Source organism: Triticum aestivum, chromosome 3B (genome assembly GCF_018294505.1).
Source record: "Triticum aestivum cultivar Chinese Spring chromosome 3B, IWGSC CS RefSeq v2.1, whole genome shotgun sequence".
NCBI classification, from domain to species: Eukaryota; Viridiplantae; Streptophyta; class Magnoliopsida; order Poales; family Poaceae; genus Triticum; species Triticum aestivum.
Genome location: NC_057801.1, coordinates 115,033,603 through 115,057,349, shown reverse-complemented (window position 1 = coordinate 115,057,349; position 23,747 = coordinate 115,033,603). Strand labels below are relative to the sequence as shown.

General features: G+C 46.1%; 1 pseudogene; it reads left to right on the top strand.

Annotated features, from left to right (window-relative positions):
- Positions 1 to 16,453, top strand: part of LOC123067376 (uncharacterized) — a 41,828-nt pseudogene extending 25,375 nt beyond the window's left edge.
- The last annotated feature ends 7,294 nt before the right edge of the window (positions 16,454 to 23,747 follow it).

Sequence of the window (23,747 nt, the reverse complement as noted above, 5' to 3'; positions counted from 1 at the left end):
CCCAAATGGCGGGGTTATGTCCAAGAATATGCATTTTCATCTTATCCTTCCAACTAGCAAAATTAGTACCATCAAAGTAAGGACCTCTACGGTGATAGTTTCCCTCGCTAGATGCCATACTCTCCTAGCTTGTGAAACCAAGGCTATGATGACCAAAGGCTATGGAAATCAAAGCAAATGGAGACCAAAGATCCGATACCACTTGTAGGATCGAAAGTATGTCTAGAGGGGGGGTGATTCGACTACTTGACCAAATAAAAACTTATCATTTTCCCAATTTTAGTTCTTGGCAGATTTTAGCAAACTTAGCACAATTCAAGCAATCTTAACACAATTCAAGCAAGCATGCAAAGCGTATATGAGCAGCGGAAAGTAAAGCATGCAACTTGCAAGAATGTAAAGGGAAGGGTTTGGAGAGTGCAAACGCAATTGGAGACACGGATGTTTTTGTCGTGGTTCCGATAGGTGGTGCTATCATACATCCACGTTGATGGAGACTTCAACCCACGAAGGGTAACGGCTGCGCGAGTCCACGGAGGGCTCCACCCATGAAGGGTCCATGAAGAAGCAACCTTTTCTATCCCACCATGGCCGTTGCCCACGAAGGACTTGCCTCACTAGCGGTAGATCTTCATGAAGTAGGCGATATCCTTGCCCTTACAAACTCCTTGGTTCAACTCCACAATCTTGTCGGAGGCTCCCAAGTGACACCTAGCCAATCTAGGAGACACCACTCTCCAAGAAGTAACAAATGGTGTGTTGATGACGAACTCCTTGCTCTTGTGCTTCAAATGATAGTCTCCCCAACACTCAACTCTCTCTCACAAGATTTGGATTTGGTGGAAAGAAGATTTGAGTGGAAAGCAACTTGGGGAAGGCTAGAGATCAAGAATCATATGGTAGGAATGAAATATCTTGGCCTCAACACAAGTGTAGGTGGTTCTCTCTCGGAAAATGTAAGTTGGAAGTGTAGGTTCGTTCTGATGGCTCTCTCCACGAATGAAGAGGAGGTGGAGGGGTATATATAGCCTCCACACAAAAACTAACCGTTACACACAACTTGCCAATCTCGGTGGGACCAAATTGAGAAACTCGGTCGGACCGATTCAGCAAATCTAGTGACCGTTAGGATTTTCGGTGGGACCGACATGCAACTCGGTAGGACCGATATGGTTAGTGTTATGGCATAACGTAATCTCGGTGAGACCGATTACACAAACTCAGTGGGACCAATTTTTGTAATAAGCAAACCAGAGAGTTGGTCAGGTAAACTCGATGGGACCGATTCGCTCATTTCGGTGAGATCGAAATGTTACGAAAGGGAAACAGAGAGTTTACATTGCAATATCGGTGGGACCAATCGCTCATCTCGGTGGTACCGAAACGTTATGAAGGGAAACAGAGAGATTACAATCCCATCTCGGTGAGACCGAGATCCCTATCGGTGAAACCAATTTTCCTAGGTTTTGTGGCAGTGGCTATGACATCTGAACTCGGTGGCGCCGGATGGAAAGAATCGGTGGGGCCGAGTTTGACTTTTGGTTTAGGTCATATGTGGATGTGAGAAAGTAGTTGAGGGTTTTGGAGCATATCACTAAGCATTTTGAGCAAGAACCTCATTAAGCAACACCTCATCCCTCCTTGATAGTATTGGCTTTTCCTATAGACTCAATGTGATCTTGGATCACTAAAATAGAAAATGTAGAGTCTTGAGCTTTGAGGTTGATCCAATCCTTTTGTCCTTAGCATTTTGAGGGGTCCACTTTTCTCATCCATGCCATGCCAATCATTGAGGTTTCCTGAAATATTTATCTTGAAATAGCATTAGCTCAATGAGCTATATGTTGTTAGGAATTACCAAAACCACCTAGGGATAGTTGCACTTTCACAGCCCAAAGTCCAGACCGCACCCCGTCGCCAATCAAGAAAAAACACGAAGGCCCGGGGCTACACGAAGGACCTGTGAGACGTATTGGAAAACAAAGTAGGACAGTCAAGATCGATCTACGGATCATGGGGGCGTGCCACAATGCATGACGATTACCGTCACACCAGACAAAAGTCCGGCCGGACCGAATACAATGCAGCCCGGCACAGAGGCGCCGCACACCCCCAATGCTTCACTGATGAAGTAATGGACCATGAATTCCCAGAAGGGTTTAAACCCGTGAACATTGAATCATACGATGGCACTACAGATCCCGCGGTATGGATAGAAGATTTCTTCCTCCACATTCACATGGCCCGCGGAGATGATCTACACACTATCAAGTACCTCCCACTAAAACTCAATGGACCGGCTCGGCATTGGCTAAATAGCTTGCCGGCAAACTCCATTGGGGGTTAGGAGAACCTGGCAGACACATTCCTTGACAACTTCCAGGGCACTTATGTGCGTCCACCGGATGCTGATGATCTAGGTCATATAACTCAACAGCCCAGAAAGTCAGCAAGGAAATTTTGGACCCGGTTCCTAACTAAAAAGAACCATGACGAGTGGCTTGCCCGACATCTCGGCCAAGAAAATCCAAAGTCCATGGCAGCCCTCACCACACTCATGACCCGCTTTTGTGTGGGCGAGGATAGCTGGTTGGCTCGTAGCAACAACACAGCAAGCAATCCTGGCACATCATAAGCCAGGGATAGCAATGACAAACCACGGCGCAACAAATACAAGCGTCGCAGAAACGGCGATAGTGCCGAAGACACAGCAGTCAATGCCAGATTCAGTGGCTCCATGTCCGTTCAGCGGAAAAAGCCATTCAACAAAAACAATTCAGGCCCGTCCAGTCTGGACCGCATACTCGACTGTCCATGCCAAATTCATGGCACCCTAGGAACACCAGCCAATCATACCAACAGAGAATGCTGGGTCTTCAGACAAGCCGGCAGGTCAGGTGCCGAAAACAAGGGGGAGGGGTCTCAAAGCGAAGATGACGACGAGGAGCCCCGTTCACCGAACACAGGAGGACAGAAGAAATTCCCTCCCCAGGTGAAAACGGTGAATATGATATAAGCAACCCATATTCCCAAGCGGAAGCGTGAACTAAGGGGCGTCTATGCAATAGAGCCAGTCGCCCCAAAGTTCAACTCATGGTCTCTTTCCCGATCACTTTTGATCGCAAGGACCATCCTACCAGTATCCATCATGGCAGTTCGGCCACATTGGTCCTTGACCCCATCATTGACGGATTCCACCTCACACGAGTACTTATGGATGGTGGCAGTAGCCTGAACCTGCTCTATCAGGATACAATGCACAAAATGGGCATCGACCCCTCAAGGATCAAGCCCACAAAAACCACCTTCAAAGGTGTCATACCAGACGTAGAGGCCTATTACACGGGCTCAATCACACTGAAAGTGGTCTTCGGATCTCCGGACAGTTACCATACCAAAGAGTTAGTCTTCAACGTCGTCCCCTTTCACGGTGACTATCAGGCATTGCTCGGACGAACCGCGTTTGCTAAGTTCAACGCAGTGCCACATTATGCCTACCGTAAACTCAAGATGCCCAGTCCATGCGGCGTCATCACGGTTAATGGCACGGCCGAGCTCCTGGACACCGCCAAAGGAGTCCGAACTACTGTGCGGCAGGATAGCCCAGCTCGCCTGGAGCTTAATTAAAAACACTCCAGCAAAAAGTTAAGACAAGCCACATACCGCGGCTCAACCGCTCTGTGGCGCAAAACCATGTCTTACATTTTCTTTGCAGGTTCACCTTTGCGTAGGCCAGGATGGATGGCGTGAAGATAGTACGAGCGCGTAAGGGAATCCCTAGATATTCCCCTCTATGATCATCCGACCACACTCCGGATCCGCATACACCTTCCTCCCGCCTGGTCTCAGCAGGTTCCGCAGTCATATTTCTTTTTATCACATTACATGTACTCATACGCATTGATGTATTATTCAAATACAACATGTGAGTTTATATGATGCTTGTCTGCTGCTATTTCTTATTAAAACTCTTTTGTTAAAAGGAAGCTGCATACCATGATATGCCTTAATATGCCAGGGGCTTCATTGTACCCATACTATGACAAAAAAGTCCGAACACCTTCACGGCAGTTAGGCACCCCGAACTTATAGCATTATATGCATCAGCTCTGAATCATGTCTTGGGTCAATAGTTGGGTTTGCCCGGCTCCTATGTTTTGGTACCTTACGTTCCGCTATATCGGCTAAGGTGGCACAGGGAGAACTACTCCGATTGTGTCCCAGTTCTTCCGAATAAGCACCTCAATAGAGAAAGCCGAAAACTGACTGTCATGATGTAGCGAGAGCTGGTCAGCTGTTCGAGAGGTTGTAAAATCTTTAAGGATTTCTTCTGCATAATCCCATAACCAATGCAGCGTGCGAGGGATCGGCTTTTCTTCCGATCAGGCGCCTATAGAGCCCCTCGTGCGGTCTTCCAAACACCAGGGGCTGCGCCTACCTTCCTTTTAAAACTCCTATGGCTAAGTGAGAGTGATAAAGCCCTATAGTCTGATTGCCTAGTTCGTTGTGCTGAACACCTCCTTCAAGGACCCAAAACTGGGATAAAGAGTGCTCAGGTTTATCCCGAACACCCCCGTACTTACTACGTGGGTGCAGAAGCCGACGACTGGCCAACTCTCAGGATTAGTATATAAAACGGTTGCACAGGAGGAAAAACTTTCAAACGACAAGCAATCAATGATAGAAATGACCTTGTTCAAACATTACAAAGGACAAACATGACCGTATTCATGGAAATATAATGTCCTTGGTGCATTGCTCCACCGCAAGGCGGGCTCCTTTCAAGATACCTTCATAATATAGCTCGGGTTTGCAGTGCTCCTTTCCCTTCGGCGGTCCCTCGGTCATCAGCTTTTCCGCATCCATCTTCCCCCAATGCACCTTTGCGCGGGCGAAAGCCATTCGCGCACCTTCTATGCAGACCGACCGCTTGATGACTTCGAGTCGAGGGCAGGCACTCACAAGCCGCTTCACGAGCCCAAAGTAACTGCTCAGAATCGGCTCGGTGCGCCACAGCCAGATAATTAAATCCTTCATGGCTAGCTTGGCCGCCTTATGCAGTTTGACCAGCTGCTTCAGTTGATCGGAGAAAGGCACCAGATAATTCGGCGCCAGATACTGCATCCAGAAGAGCTTATCCACAGTATTCCTCTCTTCAGCTTGGTAGAATTGGGTGGCATCAGATATGCTGCGCGGCAGCTCCGCAAATACCCTTGGAGAAATCAGAATTTAAACTCTCAACTTGATTTTCTCCTTTCAAATACCCGCTTTGTATAGAAAAAGCCTTACCAGCCGCAAACTTCCTCGCCTCCTGGATTTCCTTCAGGGCACCTTGGGCTTCCCCTGGGCATCAATTGCGGCTTGGCGAGCCTGTGAGAGTTCGGATTCTTTCCCTGATAAACTATGCTCCAAGGTCTGCATTTCTTCACGGTCTCTTGAAGCTCTCGCTCAGCCTCAATAACTCTGGCCTCGTGGTTCTCACAGAGAGCCTGCTCTGCGGCTGCCTTCTTCTCGGCTTTGACCACGGCCTTTTTAAGAGCCTCAATTTCGTCCGTCGCCCCTAGAGCACATCATAAAAATATTTTCATCATGCACACTTATTCATTTGTGCTAAATAAACAAGGTTTCTGCATACCTTGGTTATCCTCCAGCTGTTTCTGCACTCGGCCAAGTTCTCTTTCGGCCCGCTCTAGACTATGCCTCAGCCTGGATACTTCCACAGCATGAGAGGCGGCAGATGCTACAGACGCATGCTTATTAAAAGGAGATATATGTCATCAAGTAAATCTCCTGCGAACATAAATTTGATCCTCTGTCCGGTTCTTTCTTTCACCGAATAGTGTATCAGGGGCTGCTATCTATATCATGACACTCTTCCAAACCTCATAAAACATACCTCAAAGCCTCTCATGAGGCTGATATAGGATTCATTCAGTCCACTCTCAGCAGACTGAATCTTTTCAATCACCGCACCCATAAGGGCACGGTGTTCATCAACGATGGAGGCGCTCTTCAGCGCCGCCAATAAAGCATCTGGCACCTTTGGTTGGATAGAGGTTGCCGGCAGAACAGACACACCCCCTCCAGCCGACGGAGGCTGCCTGCCTGATTCTGGGGCATTATGGGTATCCGGAATTATGTCCGGCTGGGGGCCGGATTCAAGACGACCCCCGCCATCGACATCCACGGGAGCCTTCTCTCCCATGTGTCCGGACCCTGAGGTTTGGCCTCCTGGCACCGCCTTTGCGGTCTCCCCCCCCCCCCTCCCCTCCGTGGCCCGGGTCCTCCTGGAACGAAACCTCGGTGTCATTCACATGTTTGGGGGAGGGGGCCTTCGGGGGTGTCCCGCTCTCCATAGCATCCGAACCCAGCAAATCCTCCGACAAGGATTGTTCGGCGCGGGACCTCGCAGGACTGTAAAAAGTATGGCTCAGATTAAAATGTTATGCCACGACAAGTCTGGACACATAAGCATGTTCAGATTTTATACTCACGAGTTCACCAGGGGCTGGGCCCTGGGATCCCACTCCGGGCTGCTATGGCGGCGGCAGTGGACTCCTCTGGAAGGGGTGTTTTTCCCCTTTTAGGCGACTCGGCCTCCAACGATGTGGATTCCGTCCTTTTCTTTCTTCCCCCCATGGGGGATTCGTCTCCCTCCTCCTCCTCATCCTCCTCGGAGGAAGAATGGGCATTGGAGTCTTCAGATTTTGTGTCCGAAGCACCACGGCGACGGAGGCCGCCCCTGGTCTTCTTGGCCTCCTTTTCGGCCTTGTTCTTCGGTGCCTTGTAAGGCGCCGGGACCAGCATCTTCATCAGAAGTGGGCCGGCCGGTTCTTATGGCAGCGGGGCCGGATAGTAGATCCGACCAGCCCTAGGATATTTATGGGAAACACATTAAGCATTTTCCTAAGGATATGCAAATAAAACATATGAATTGTCAAACATGCAATTACTCACCGAACTTGCAGGGCGGGACAGTTGGTACCCGCGGTCCTTGGCGGAGGCCGGCCACGATTTTCCAGACTTGAAAAGCACCTTCCATATGTCCTTGTGCGAGGAGCCAAAGAGCTCTAGCAGGGTCTGGTGCTTGGCCGGGTCGAACTCCCATAAATTGCAAGCCCGGTGTTGACAAGGTAGAATCTGGCGAACTAACATCACCTGGACTACATTGACGAGCTTGATGTTCTTGTCTTCCATAACTTGTACGTGCATCTGAAGCACCGATAGTTTGTCAGACGAAGCCCAGTTGAGGCCCTTCTTGGGCTGGCACGTAAGTCGCAAGGGGGCTCCAGATCTGATCTTCGGAGCAGTGGCCCATTCCTTGATGTGCGGCTTGGTGATGTAAAACCACTGCTGCTGCCACTCCTTGACAGAATCATTGAAAGTACATGTTGGCCATGTAAGATTGGGCATATAACTCACCATGGCGCCTCCTCACTCGGCATGCTCGCCGCTCACTACCTTGGGCTTCACATTAAAAACTTTCAGCCATAAGCCGAAATGTGGTGGGATACGGAGAAAGGCCTCGCACACGACGATGAATGTCGAGATGTTGAGGAAGGAATTGGGGGATAGATCATGAAAATCAATCCCATAGTAATACATGATATCGCGAACGAATGGGAGAAGGGGAAACCCTAGCCCGCGGACGAAATGAGTGAGGAATACCACCCTCTCATGGGGTTCCGGAGTAGGGACGATCTGTCCCACCGTCCGGAGACGGTGGCCGATTCTTTTAGCCAAATACCCGCCCCCCGAAGTTTTTTGATATCCTTCTCCCGGACGGTAGAGGCCATCCACTTGCCTCCTACTCCAGATCCAGACATTTTTGGAAAACCTTTTTGGGCAGAGAAGACGAACGCTTGGGCACTAGGGCTCAGGCTAAAAGGAATGGATGAGCAGAGGAAGAAGAAGGCATGGGTAAAAAAGGGAGTTCTTATCCCCTTATAAAGGCAGCGGAGATCCTGTGCCACCCCACTTGCCTGGTAAATTCGCTTATTCCCCAAGCGCCATGATTGACGGCACAGTTGGGTTACCCACACCCGTATTGATGAGAATCCCATGATAAGGGGACACGATCTCTGCTTCGACAAGACGTGCCGATAAAACTGCCTCGCGATCTGTGCGGTGGCGGGTTGTGAAAAATGGTTCGAATAATGACCGAGCCGTGGCGTGATGTCACGCTATGAAAAGCTATCAGCAGATTAGATTTGTGGAATATTGTGCTCTCTAGTATGTGGAATTTGTTTTGCAGAGCCGGACACGATCCTTGTGTTCAAAATCTTCTATGGAGTATTCGGAGAAGGAACCCGCCTTGCAATGCCGAAGACAATCTGCGCGCCGAACTCATCGTCATTGAAGCCTGGTTCAGAGGCTACTGAGGGAGTCCTGGATTAGGGGGTCCTCGGACAGCCGGACTATATACTTTGGCCGGGCTGTTGGACTATGAAGATACAAGATTGAAGACTTCGTCCCGTGTCCGGATGGGACTCTCCTTTGCATGGAAGGCAAGCTTGGCAATTCGGATCTGTAGATCTCCTTCTCTGTAACTGACTCTGTGTAACCCTAGTCCCCTCCGGTGTCTATAAACTGGAGGATTTAGTCCGTAGGATAAAAAACAATCATAATCATAGGCTAGCTTCTAGGGTTTAGCCTCTACGATCACATGGTAGATCAACTCTTGTAATACTCATATCATCAAGATCAATCAAGTAGGAAGTAGGGTATTACCTCCATTGAGAGGGCCCGAACCTGGGTAAACATCGTATCACCTGCCTCCTATTACCATTAGCCTTAGACGCACAGTTCGGGACCCCCTACTCGAGATCCGCCGGTTTTGACACCGACAATGAATACCCCGCTTTGTTTCCTTCAACCTCCTAAATCTCGGGACGAGATTTCTTGTAATGGACAAGAATTGTAACGCCCGGATATTTAAGCTACAGTAATCCCCTCCTGATGAGGCCATGTCATCGCTGTTACTGTTACCAATCTCGCTTAGATCAAATCGGTTCAAATTCAAAATTTTAAAATAAAGTCAAATAAATTATTTCTTCAAGCAGTAAAACTAAAATGTTCACGGAATTCTATAAATTCCCGGGATCATCTTCTTCATGAAACCAACTTCATTTGACTCACCTTTTAATCCCTAGGAAAATATAAAGTGGTCCAACATCATATTAATTGGCTTATTCAATTTCTAAAAATGCTTGAACAATTCCTTTGGCTCTGAAACTTTTTATGCAACACTACAATGTTGTGCCTGATTTATGTGTTAAGTTTAACATTCAACTAAATATATTTGGTTACTCAAATAAAAACAAATCAGTAGCTAAATTAAATAAAGAAAAAGGAAATAGAAAATAAAAACACTATGATGTCACCAGACCGCATCCTCATCCCCTTCCCGATGAGCTCCCCCAGGCCTCGCCACCCTTCTTCCCACCAACGTGGGTGAGCCTCGGCCTCCTCCCCCCACTCTCTCTGCCCCGCACGCCCGCCGCCGTGTCCAATTTGCGCTCACTGCACTCGGCCACACCCCGTAGCCTGCCCGCACATGCTCGCTGGCCCGCATCGGCCTCGTGCTCACCGCGGCCACCCCGTGCTGCACCGACCGCTCCCAGTCGCGCCCTGCCTCTCCCGCGCGACCCCGTACGCCCCCTGCCCTTGCGTACACGGCGACCCGGCCGTGCCTAGCATGCTCAAGCAGCGGCCGCACGCTGTCTACTGCCGCTGCCGCTGCCCCGCAGCACCGCTACCGTCGCTGCCTCCTCCTGCTACCGCCCGCGCCTGTGCCCGCTGTCGATGCCTCCGCTCCGCGCGCGCTGGCCCCTTCCCCTTTGCCAGTCGCCCTCACATGCCCCTACCACCGCCGTCACCAGCGCAGTCCCATCCAGGCACGGCGCGCCCTCACGCCCGTGCGTGTTCGAACGGGCGCCCACGCCCGCAGCCTCAATAACCCGCCCCGTGACCTGGTGCCACTGCTAGCGGGCCCCAACGCCCTAGCCTTGTTTAAAAAAGGTTTAAAACTATTATTATAAATAAACATAATTAATTAATTAGGTAATTAATTAACTTAATTAATTAGGATTTATTAGTTTAATTGCATGATTAGTTGAAAATTGGATTAATTAGTCTAAGCAGTCAATGACAGGGGGACCCCAGCCCCTATTTACCAGTCAAACGTTGACTGGTCAACTGGGACCCACTGGCCCACTTGTCATCCTCTGTGTACACTTCTGTGTACACAGAACTGAGTACCCTTAGCGTTTTAGCAATTATTTTCGAATTAGGAATAAATCCAGAAAATATTTAAATCTTTGAAAAATCATAAAAAAATAATTTGTAACTCGGATGAAAAAGTTTTGGACGCGTCTAGTGGGCGGTCGGCTGCCCACTAGTGCCATCGAGCGACTGGTCCAAAACGGTAAGTCATGTCCCCCTGCGTACAGAAAATGAAGGGCACAGGCTGCCACCAATCCCGATTGAGCGGCTAGCCCAATAGGCCCCGCATCACACGCCTCCCACGCCCGCTCGTCCCCACGCCCCGTCCCCACGCCCCACGTACCTACCCAACGCCTCCCACGCCCCACGTTGCCTTCTGCTTCTTTCTTGACCTGCACGGAAGAAAAGGATCCAAAGCTCCTTCTTCCTCCTCCTGTATAGCCGCCATGGGAGCAGAAAGAAGCTTCAACAAAATGATCTAAAAATGAAGGGTGATCAGACCCATACCAGGCAACGAACATCAGGCAAGCACTTCCTCTCTACCCCTCTTCAGTTCTCCCATTTCTTGTACTGCATCAAACACCCTACTCCATGGATCCATCAGCAAATCCATGGAGAATCTGCTTCAAAAAAGAGTAGATCTGAAACACACCAGCCCCACCCACCCCCCACCAACCCCCCCCCCCCCCCCCCCCACCCCCCCTCGAGTGCATCTGCACACTAACTTAGGGTTCCCAGATCGAAACTGAACATGTTTTTCTAAACATGCATGCCAAGCAAGTTTCCCCTGCCCCCTTTGATGTGTTCAACAAATCAACTAAGGCGTATTTTTCTGGCCAACTAATACATGATTCTAGCCAACTGAACATGCATGCTTGCCAACTAGATATATGCATCCTGGCCAACTGAAACGTCTATTCTAGCCGGATGAACACATTGTCTATACAACGGAACATGCATGCTGGCCAACTAATATATGCATCCTGGCCAACTGAAACGTCTATTCTAGCCAGCTAAACACATTGACTGTGCAACAGAAACATGCATCCTGGCCAAGCTGATATATGGATCCATGAAAAATCAAACATCTATTTTAGCCAACTAAACACATTGGCTGTGCAACTGAACATGCATGTTGGCCAACTGATGTATGCATCCTAGGAAAATGAAACATCTATTCTATTCAACTGAATACATGGACTGTGCAACTGAACATGCATGCTGGCCAACTGATATATGCATCCTGGGAAATTGGAAACATCTATTCTCACAAAACTGAACACATTGCCTGTCCAACTAAACTTGCATGCTGGCCAACTGATATATGCATCCTGGCCAACTCAAAGATTTATTCTAGCCAAAACCAAAAAACTGCAGTACAGCAACTTCTGCAGCAATATGTGCAACAGATGAATAAACAAAGGTTATTGAAGCCATAAAACCACATTAAAGTAGTCACACATATATGCTTGTCCCACACATATATCCTGGTAGCACACCTATTGCAAAGCTATAGCGTAAAAATATGTTCAAATATACTGGAAGTAGAAACAGAAACGGCGACGAAAAACATATATCTATAGTCTGTCATCAAATTCTTCTTTCTTCTTTCACCTGGATTTTGCATCTGCAAAAGTAGCAACAAATTGTGTCCCAGTTATGTGCAGAAAAATCTGAATAAGCTCCTTGCAAACGAAAACCCTTCGGATCATTGCAACAAAAGCAGAGGAAAAAGTCAGATAACTCTGTAGTAAAAATAAGTCAAGTTCTTGCCAACTATTTACTGCAAACTGTGCAACTAACATAACAACTCTGTGCAGAAACAAAAAATGCATGCATGTTATAGTAAAAGATTCTTCTATAGACATGTTGCTTTTGGAACTAAGATTGTCATAAAATGGTGTGCAACTGCCTATTTACTAAGTTTTTAGGTTGTTTGAAACACTCTTTTCTATGATTAACAATTGATCATCACTTTCTTCTTTTTTTATATGTGCAGTGAGTGTGTGGCAGCATCGAAAAAAAGGAAAAAAATGCTTGATCTCAATGAGTTGCCTCCCGATCTCAATGAGCTTCCTCGTGATATGGATCAGCAGCAACCCAGCATACCACAAGGAAATTGGTCAGAAAATGGGCGATCTGTTTACTACACACAGGCAAGTCGTGGTGGAAGCCCTATGGGCCATGACAATGTGGTAGGCCAGCCATCAAGCCATGGTGCCCCTGTATGGTGTCTTTGCAATCAGAGAGCCATACTTTAGATGACACAGGAACCAAGGCAAATGTTCCTGGTCCAATGAGGACTGAGTTAGGAGCTGGGGCTGTTGATGGAGCTGTGCAAGAAGAAGAAGGAGAGGATGAGGCTGGTTCTCAACTTATGGAACCCTATGTTGGCATGAGGTTTGACAGCCTTCAAATTGCTAAAGATCACTACAACAGCTACGCACTACGGATGGGTTTCTCTATCAAGATGAACACATCTAGACGGACACCCCGCACCAATGAATTGATAAAACAACAGTTTTGCTGTAACAAGTTCAAGAAGCCCAAAGCTGATGATGGAGGAGCTGAGGCTCCTCCTGCCCTGGACCCTATTCCAGATCCAAAATCTGTTGACAGTGACGAGGAGATGGAAGAAGAACCTCCGATATTTGCTAAAGAGGAGGTTGGTACTAGTAAGAAGAAGAAGAAGAAGCGCAAACGTGAGACAATAAAGCAGACTCATTGCAAAGCAAAGATGTTGGTGAAGCTGATAGATGGGCGATGGGAGGTGACACACTTTGTTCGTGACCACAATCATCCGCTCGTGAACAAACCTTCATTGTCCAAATACTTGAGATCCCACCAAGGCATCCCACCTGATGAAAAGGAGTTTCTGCACATCTTGTATAACTGCAACTTGACTACAAGTGTGGTGTTTTTCTATATCCCTTAAAGAATTAAGTTTTCCTCTAGGCAGTCCAGTGTGCAACTGTTATGGTACTACTGTGCAACTGAAATGACTTAACTGTGCAACTGGTGTTCAGTAACTTCCCATGCTGTTTTGTATATCACTTTTGGTGCTTGTTGTGCAACTAGATTGTCTTTACTGTGCAACTACACAATGTCCTGTATGCAAAAAGTGCAAAATTGCTTTTAAAAAGGTGCAACTAGGTGTCCATTTCCTATGATTATCTTCTATGCCAACACATGTCCTATTACTGTGCAGCTGGATGTGCGCATTCGAGCACATGATCCATCCCTTAAAGAATTAAGTTTTCCTCTAGGCAGTCCAGTGTGCAACTCTTATGGTACTACTGTGCAACTGAAATGACTTAACTGTGCAACTAGTATCCAACTTCCCATATTGTTTTGTATATCACTTTTGGTGCTTGTTGTGCAACTAGATTGTCTTTACTGTGCAACTACACAATGTCCTGTATGCAAAAAGTGCAAAAGTGTTTTTAAAAAGGTTCAGCTATGTGTCCATTTCCTGCAATTATCTTCTGTGCCAACACATGTCCTATTACTGTGCAGCTGGGTGTGCGCATTCGTGCAACTAAAAAAGGATATACTATTTTTTTGTATTATGCAGGACGTATGATGCATATAATGGCAGAGTTCTATGGATCTGAGATGATGGTGCCACTCGGACCAAAGGCAATAACAAATCTGTGTACAAGTTTCGGTAGAGATGACACAAAGGAGGGTGATTTGATTGAGACAATTGCGCATTTCAAGGATATACAAAAAACCAATCCAGACTTCTTCTATAAGGTGAAATATGATGAAGAGGACTAAGTTGTCAGCATATTTTGGGTGGATGGCTTAGCTCGAAAAGCTTATGCGGAGGCGTACCACGATTGCATATCGTTTGACACGACCTACATGACCAACATGTACAATATGCCGTTCGCGCCCTTCATAGGAATAAACTAACATGGCCAATCTATCATGCTGGGTTGCGTGTTTGTGAGGCGGGAGTTGGCATCGAGCTTTGATTGGGTCTTTGGAGCATTCCTAGAGGCTATGGATGGCAAACCTCCTGACAACTTCCTCACCGATCAGGGTGGTGCAATGAGGCAGTCGATACAAAGCATCTTTCCAACCACCGTGCACCGCTGTTGTCGATGGCACATCATGAAAAAGGCTCAGGAAAAAGTTGGTTGGTTGTTGTGCCGGAATCCAGGACTCTCTGATGATTTCAACAGGTGTGTTGACTTCAGCTTCACTGTAGACGAGTTTGAGCAGAATTGGGCTGGGTTAATGGTGAAGTATGAGGCTATGACGCACACGCACTTTGAGAAGTTGTACAAATACAGGTCAACTTGGGTGCCGTGCTACTTCAAACACAGGTTCTTCCCGTTCCTACAGTCTACATAGCATAGTGAGGGGTTCAATGCCGTCCTGAAAAGATATGTGAACCCACACAACTCAATGCTGAACTTCGTCAAGCAATATGAAAAAATCTAGAACCACATCCTTGCCAAGGAAGGCTGCAATGATTACAAGACAGAACACCTTGAGATTGAGTTGTGTTCCAACTTCCCAATAGAGAAGCAAGCTTACAAAACCTACACTAGCGACCTTTACCGCAAGTTCAAAGAAGAGTTTGTGCTGATTGGACGTTATAATGCATTCCAAGTTGGTGCTAATATATTTGAGCTCACACCGAACCAGGAAGTTGTTGCCAAATATGGTTCTCGAAACTACTTGGTGCAGGCAAGGGTGGAGGAGGGTTCCTATTTGTGTGAGTGCTGTAAAATGTACAAGGACGGCATCCTCTGTTGCCACATCCTCAAGGTGTTCACACATATTGGAGTTGACGTCATACCGGAAAGGTACCTGCTAAGACGGTGTACACCTACTGATGTACCTAGTGCGCCAGGGACTGGTTATGAGCAACCGGATGAAATGCCTCCTCAATCAAAGAAGCAGATAAGGGAGAGGAACATGATATACGATTTTTAGAAACTAGCAAAGTTTGCGAGTGGTTCTGATCAGGCACAAGCTATTGTATACAAGCATATGCGCGCAGCATGTACCGAGATCGGCCACCTGAACAAGTCCAAGAAAAAGAAAAAACGGACTGCTGCCACGGGGCCATCAGATGATGGCAACCCTCGAGGACCTCCTCCACCTCCAGGCAGCAATCAGGGGGCTCATGATCCAGGTAATTACCTGCCCCAAACTCCTGATCTAACTAGGTGTGTAACTTCAGTTGCACACATCATGGTGGCCAGTTGCACGGAATAGGATGCCTAGTTGCGTATGCTGTGATAGTTCAAGCATCAAAGATAACAAAACTAACTTGTTTTTCCTGTTATGGATATAGGTGATGCCAACCCTCAAGGACCTCATCCACCTCCTGGCAGGGCACGACATCCAATGGCCCTACAGGCAGCACTCAGGGGGCTCATCGTCCAGGTAATTACCTGCTCCAACTCCCCATCAAACTAGGTTTGTAACTCCAGTTGAACGCATCATGGTGCTCAGTTGCACAGAAAATAGGCTACCTAGTTGCACACGCTGTGTTAGTTTGAGCATCAAAGATAACACGACTAACTTGTTTGTCCTGTTCTGGCTATAGGTGATGCCAACCCTCAAAGACCTCCTCCCCCGCCTGGCCCAACTAGCAGTGCCCTGCATGGTACTCCCAATGGACCTACAGGCAGGACTCAGGGGGCTCATCACCCAGGTAAAATACCTTCCCCAAATCCCAGCAAAACTAGGGTGTGTGACTTCAGTTGCACATACCGTAGTGCCTAGTTGCACAGAACATGCTGCCTAGTTGCGTGTGCTGTGTTAGTTTGGGGATCAAGCTGAAAATCTAACTTTTTTTCCTGTTCTGCCCATAGGCGATTACAATCCAAGTACCATGACGGGTCGTGCTACTGCAGGTGTTTTTTTAACTTAACTTGCACACAGCAACCAGTTAGTTGCACATCATGGGCTGTGTGGTTGCAGCGAACATCAGTGCTGGTTGCACAACAAAAAAATACTAAATTTTTTATATGATTATTACACAGGTGATCGTGATGGTCCTACTGCCCCATTGGAGGCTACATCCCCTACACAAGCTTCTGATGATTTTGTGCCCAGGGATCCTCCAAGGTCTACTACAAAGGGTAGGGCAAAGAGTCGACGGTACAAATCGGCGGTGGAGTTACACCCAAAGAAGAAAAACAAATGCAGCCAGTGCCAATCTACAGATCACACTGCTGGTGTGTGTCCACTCAGGCTACTGTGATTCTGTTTCATCGTTTGTAATTTTGAGACAAAAAAGGAGAAGAACGATGTTTTTTTAGCAATGTTGGGACCAAGTGGACACATTCAGCATCTATGATTTCCCCTCATCTAATTTATGCTCCTTGAATTAGTTCATGCACTATGTAAAAAAGGTTGCTATTTGTGCCTTTGTTGGCAACTGGTTAAATATTTAGTTGTTGAACAATTGTATGTCCAGTGCTCCTAATGTATCAACAAAAGTGATGATATTTGACTTGCAAACGGAATTGCTACTAGTGTGCAACTACAAAATCTGCTTAAAAATTGTGCAAACCAGCAACTTCCTCCGTGGAGCAGAGAAAGAAAAAAAGTACTGACCTAGTCCTTCTCATATCTCAGCAACTTCCTCCATGGGGCGGTGTTGTGCGTGCTGGTGACCCAATCATATGCCAGCTTCTTCCTGATGTTTAGTACTTCCTTGGGATCGTAGTTGGGCAGTTGGCTACCGTTCCACTCGGTGGCGTTAAGCAGTGCGAACAGCCCACACTCATTACTGCGATGGGCAAGAAAAGAAAATGTGTCACATAAAATAAAAACCAATAAAGATAATACACTCTGTGCAACTACTTATGTTCTACTATGCAACTGTTTATGTTCTACTGTGCAACTGCTTATGTTCTAATGTGCAACTGCTTATGTGCCACTGTGCAACTGCTTATGTGCCACTCTGCAACTGGCTAGATAATCCATTAGAAACTCATAAAAATGATAAAACAGATTGCAGACTAGTACTGTGTCTTAAAAAACTAAAGATTGCACATGTAGAAAAATTTAAAAACTACAAAATGATGGTAAGAAATTGAGAAGAGAGCCATGCTTATTGTCTTACTTGCCGAGCTGCTTCGGTACGGCAATGTCAATAATCTGGAAGTGCTCGATGCTGAACTTTGGGTAATGCTTCCTCCATAGCTGGCGTACTGCCCCCACGATGGTAGAGGCGGTGGTCATCAGCTCAATGTCATCCAGCGTCCTGCTTGAATCAAGAACTTCGAAGCGTCCGTCCCTCAAATTGACATTGAAGACCCAATAATGCCTCCCTCCCTCCTTATCGGTTACATCAGTGCACTCGAGCACTGGCAGCATGACCTGCAAACGTGAACGATTTCAGACACAGATACAGGATGTAGCTAAGAAAAAACAGTAAAAGACTTGGTCAAGTTAAAAAACAGGTTGCAACAAGTATGTGCCAACTAACAGATGTGCCATGTGCAACTGAACATGCTTTGGGTGCCAAACTAAAAAGAGATGGATCATGTGGGCACAGCACTCACCAAGTCCTTCTTGTTGAGACGGTTCTTGTAATCAAACTTCTTGTTTATCTCCTTCACGTTGTGGATCCCTTGCTGTAAATTCATCTGCAGAGATTATAAAGCATGGCTCAAGCTCCTTAGTAGATGAAAGGCCTCCCTCAATTGGTCAACAAAAAAGTGCTACAAAACAAATATTGGGGTAAAGAAGGTTTTGGAAAAACTTACCGAAAACCTCAGTGGCATAACAACCTTCTTTGACCCTTCTGGTAAGTTATCCATGATGTGTAAGATTCCAGTCTCAATAACAATTTTTGACAACCATTGAACTAGCTTCATCGAATCAACTAACTCCTTTAAAGAAATGTAGAAAGCACCATACCTGATTATCTCAGGGCTGAATTTTTTTTGAAAGCAATAAAAAGACAAGTTAGCTCGAAGGGTCACAGCAGCAAAAAAATGTGCATGAAATTGAAAACAGAACAGTGTGCAACTAAAAGCCTTGTTCTGTGCAACATGCTATGCTTTCTGTGCAACTAAGTGGCTAGTATTGTGCAACTGAAAAAGACATGTATGTAGGCTGTGGGGAGTGAGTTTACCTGGTAGCTTCATCATTTTCTCCTTCATGATGCCTGACCCAATACAAGAGGGCAGTGTAAAGCTTGTTCACTGCCTCATTGGAGCTGAAAGTCTTCTTCTTGTTGTAGTCAATGAATGGAGACCTTTGAGATGCTGCGGGCCTTATTACCCTCCTCTGTCTTCGTGCAATAGGTGGTCCTAAAGAACTGCTCGTGCCAGCTTCTGGTTCTGCGCATATCGGGGTGTGGCAATTCTCTGGTGATCCAACATCTAGCTCTTGAGCTATTGCCGTGCCAGCATCAGTAGCAGCGCATCCTTCATTCATAGCTGCTGGGTCCAACTCAAACTCATCAATACGAATCACACCGGCTTCCGCTGTTTCTGCTGCTGGACCAGGTGCTGGAGCATGACCATCTATGCCGAGATCAAAAGATGGTGCATCGCAGACCCCGTCACCATGATAGGACTTTGATCTTTGTATGGGTTCAAGGACCAGGGCATCTCCTTGCGGCACAAACACATGTGCATCATTCACTAACTTGGTTCGCAGTAGTGTTGTAGTTGGCGGCCTTGGAGGCTTGCACCTACTTATATTGTTGAACACCTCCGCTTGTGTTAGTGGTTGCTGAAAGTCAGATCTTGGTGATGCAGGCTTGCTTGGCTGCTGTGTGCTGGCTCTTGGGGACGGCAATTTGGTAGTAGGATCACCTCCTTTTGTGTTTGGCATTGAAGCATCTCTATGAGTAGGCACCTTGGGGCTTGCAGTTGCAGTGGTGCCTTCCTGAGCAGCTGTGGTGGTTTTGACTGTGATCACACTGCTAGCTGACACATCAGTTGGCACATTGGTATCTCTAGTTGGCATCTTCCCAGTCTGAGTTGGCAGCAACCTAGCAGAACTTGGCACCCCTGCATCAATGGCTTTGGCTCGCGGTTCTCTCTCGTCTCTGAACCCCAAACCTTTTGTGGCATGTTCCCCCTTTGTGCCCCTGGCAAACTTGACAATCTTTTGCTGCTTAGGTGGTTTTGGTGGGACTATTGAAAGGGGAGTCTTCCCCTTGATCTGTTGAACTCCTGTGATGGTGGTTGGCTCTCTGCTCACTATAGTTGACGTATCAGTTTGAAGCACAGCTTCCTTGACCATATTTACTTCAGCATCTGCACTCACCATCTTCTCCTTGGTTTGAGGCAACTGCAGATTCTTCTTCAGTGAAACTGCTTTGCGCTTTTGGACCACGTGAGGGTTTGCCATGGATTCTGCCTTGCTCCTGCCGGAGCTTAGGTCTGGAAGCTACTTCAAATATTCCTTGTATTATTCCTTTGAATGAACCCAGTCAAGACCTTTTCCTGCTTCCTCCATGTCAACTTGATTCTTTTCAGCAACACTTGATAAGAACAGGCTCTTGTCAATGGCAAAGTTGATCTTCTCACACATATCTTGGTCGCTAAAATCTGGAACAAGAAAGGTGGTTGCCAAAGCTAGCTTCAAGTTGCAGAGTTTGAACGTATCAATGCTGCCCTGAGACTCTGCTTCGTCATTTTTCTTTGACTTTGGCAAATCCTTGTCTTTCCAGCAAGTTTTGTCGATTAACATCTGTAGTGTGCTCCTGCTACTCAATGAATTGCTGCTGCTGGCAGGGGTGGCAGAAGTGCTAGTCCTCCTGGATGTGTTGCCATCTGTACCACCAGAACTAGGGGCGTTTTCATCATCGTCATCATCGCTGATGTCGCTACCTCCATTGGATCCCCCAACATCATCACCATAACCGTCCTCGTCTTCTTTATCATCGTCTTCTTCCCTCTCACTGCCATCAACTGCTGCGCCTTTGTCCCGTCCTCCTCTTCGGCCTCACCTTCTTCTTCCTCCTCCTCTGCCTCACTATCTTCTTTCTCCTCCTCCTCCTCCTCTCCTTTGTCCTCTTCTTGTTTGTCCTCCTCATCCTCCTCCTCCTCCTCCTCCTCCTCTTCCTCCTCCTCCTCCTCTGCATCTTCTTCATCGTCATCCTCATCCTTGTCCTCCTCCTCTGATTCATCTGCGTCTGTGTCCCTGTCATCATCAACATCTATTGCTGCTTCATTTCCTCATCTTCTTCTGACTCATCCTCAACAAACTCTTCTTCTTCTTGTATAGTTGACCCCGTCTCTTTCTTTTTGGAGCACGGCGTGACGCCCCGGTTTGCATTGATGGCTGCTGTACGGATCAATATCCGGTTCCTCGTCATCGATCTTGGCAACTGCTTCAATAAAGGTGCCAACATGTTCAGTTACAGCCTTGCACAGGTCATTGACCACTTTCGCAATCTTTGCCTTTTTCTGCATCAACACAAAAAAAAATTCAGTACTGATTCAGTTAGAAAAAAAATTAAAAATTAAAATGTCTGTGACTGACCATGATGTGGTAAACAAAAACCGACTAATACACACTTTCTGGCCAACTAAAAACATGATTCTAGCCAACTACACATGCACTATGGCACAAATTAAGAACATGCATTCTGCCAAGTTGATGTCAATGGTTGTAAACGAACACTTTGACTGTCCAAAAGAACATGTGCAACTACAGAAGCTTATATGTGCAAATGAACATACATCACATCCAACTGAATCATGTATTCTCGCAACTACAAAAGTTATACATGTCCAACTGAACATACATCCCAGGCGAAAAGAAAAATGTTTGGTAAGTGGTACAAATTTCTGTATGAAAAACACTAACCTGTGGATTGTAGGTTATTGGTAACTTGGATGCCATGAATGCTTCAGCTTGCAAAATTCCACCAAATAGTGGCGTCTGCTCCGTGCCTCTATACTCCTCTTTAAGCTAATGTAAAAAAAGAAAAAGAAAACAACAAGGTTATCAAAACATATTTGTGTGTTGAACGAAACCAAACATTATAACATGTGCAACTACAACAAGATACTAGGGTAGACAATTAGACTATACATATATGCAACTGAACAAAGACACAAAAACTGTGCAACCCACATGGGACCTAAAAAAAGTTTCTACCAACTGATGCCACACATCTGTGCAACAAGATTAGCAAAACTGTGCAACTTAAAAAAGATGGTGTGCCAATTTAAAATGAACATGTGTGCAGATGCCAAACTTAAAGCTACAAGTTGTGCAACTACATGCATTGTTGTGCCAACTGATGATAGTTTTTGTGCAATTTCCAAAAAAAAGTGACCAGACATCAACAGGCTACCTAAAAAGAAGAAATTGTTGGAAAAAACAAAGAGAACTCACTTGTAATTTGCCGAACACACCAGGAGAGATGGTATCCTTCTTGATCACCTTAACAATTAGAGCACTATCCCATGCATTCGATCGTACCGCGCAGTTGCTTACTGGGATGTCATGGACAAGCGCATCAAGGTATAGTATCTTCACCAGACCCAACAAAAGAAAAGCCAAGTTCAGTTCTTATTATGAGTATTTCAGCAAACTATAACTGCACAAAAAAGAACAAGAACAGATGGAAAAGTGGTCGTTTTCACTAACCATCAAGTGATACAAGCAGCAGCAGACAGTTTGCTTCTCCTGGTCCATGTTCCGGAAAGCTTCGTTAATGTGTTCTGCTACAAAGAGGCAGATGTTTGTGTTCTTGATCATTTCATGATCTAGCACAAGTCCGTAACACTTTGGGCTGAGCTTCAAGGCTGTGGTTGGTGCTAGGAAAGTGCTAAAGGCAACCGCAAGCCAGGCCATAAAGAATGTGTCATCCGTTCTTCCAGCCATATCCTCAATCATCTTGGTCCATGTACTGATCTGGGGATGAGAAGTTCCAATTATGTTGAAGGTCTCTCTAAATCTCCTAGTTGTATCCTTGTCAACTTTATAACTGACTTTTTGACCCCTGTTTGGGAGATCAAATACCCTTTGAACACTGTCAGCATCGACACGGATCCTTCCCCTTCATGGGAAAACCATTTCATAGGTCTGTGGCTGGTAGGACTGCACCAGGAACTTAGTGAGGTCCGCTGGAAGTGTGTCTGATAAGTTCAATAGCCCCCCGAACAACCTCGAAACTAGCTCTGACTTCCGTGGTGGGGTTAGAGAGGCGTTGAAATTTGCAAAACGCGCTGGTGATGCCCTTATCATGCCCGCTTGTGATGGTCACTCCACAACTTCCCCTGCAACCACCTCAACTCCTTCACCTCTGGCCTGTTGATGAAAATATAAAAAAATTAAGGAAACATTAAAAACAAGAGAAAAAACAAGAATGAAAAAAATTCTAGCAATCATCATTTGGATCAGTATTGGGAAAAGCTATATATTCATAAAATGGATCATGCCAACTAATATGATGTATTTGTGCAACTAATAAAGATCATGAGGACAACTGAAGACTGCCAGTGTGCAACCTTCAAAAAAACTAAGAAAATATACGATACCTGGCAACTACAAAAAGTTCTAGCGGATGTGCAACAATAAGAAATGATATTGCAACAAGATAACAGCAACTGAAAAAAAGGTTTGCAAGGAACTGTTCAATAGCTCATAAACAGGAAAAAAACCACATACCTCAGCATCTGTTGCGGAAGATGCGACAGCTCCTCCAGCAACTGCTGCCTGCACACAAAAATGACCAGTGATGTCAACTATAAAGAAGCCAACTTGTCAACTACAAGATGCCAACTAATGCCAACTAAGTGCCAACTAATGACCAGTGATCAACTGTATTTAGATCAAGATGACTACAGATGTCAACTACAAGGTTGTTATTGACAAACTAAAAACAAAAATAGTGGTGAGAACTGCTGCATAATTTCATCAGCGTCTAAAAAGCGAGAAACACTTATATTCGAGAATTTACTTACCCTAGAAGATGACTCAACTCCCTTTCCAAGTGTTGCATGTCTAGTCCGCTTTACAACACGGAATTGATCAGCATCCTAAGAAAAAATAAAAAACATGAGCATGGGAAAAAATAAAAAAATGTTATATGACCCAAACAAAACCAAAAAATGGGCTTGTGTCATCAGCATGCCACTTACCTCAACATCCTCTCCCTGCTCAACACTCTATGCAGGTCGTGGCTGGCGATTAGCAGGACACTTCGAGTTCTGGCGAAGTGACTGACTTCCAAAACGCTGATTAAGCAACCCAAAAAAGAAAAGAAAACATGAAAAAAGGACATTAGCATACGCGCATAAGTTGAAACCAACTCAAAAACATGGAAAAAAGTGAAAAAAAATACATCTTCTTCATTGCCATCCGCATCTCCTCCTATTATAACCATTTTTGCCATGTGGGAGGAAATACAACAAAAGAAAACATAGTTAGAAGATGCGGAAACAAACTAGAGAAATCATAGAAGGTTTGCTTTGAACTGCATACATCTACACATAAGCAGGACACAAAATGCAAAAAACCAAAAAACATGTGGACAACCAACTACTACAATGATGCAGCCAACTAGGCAGTAA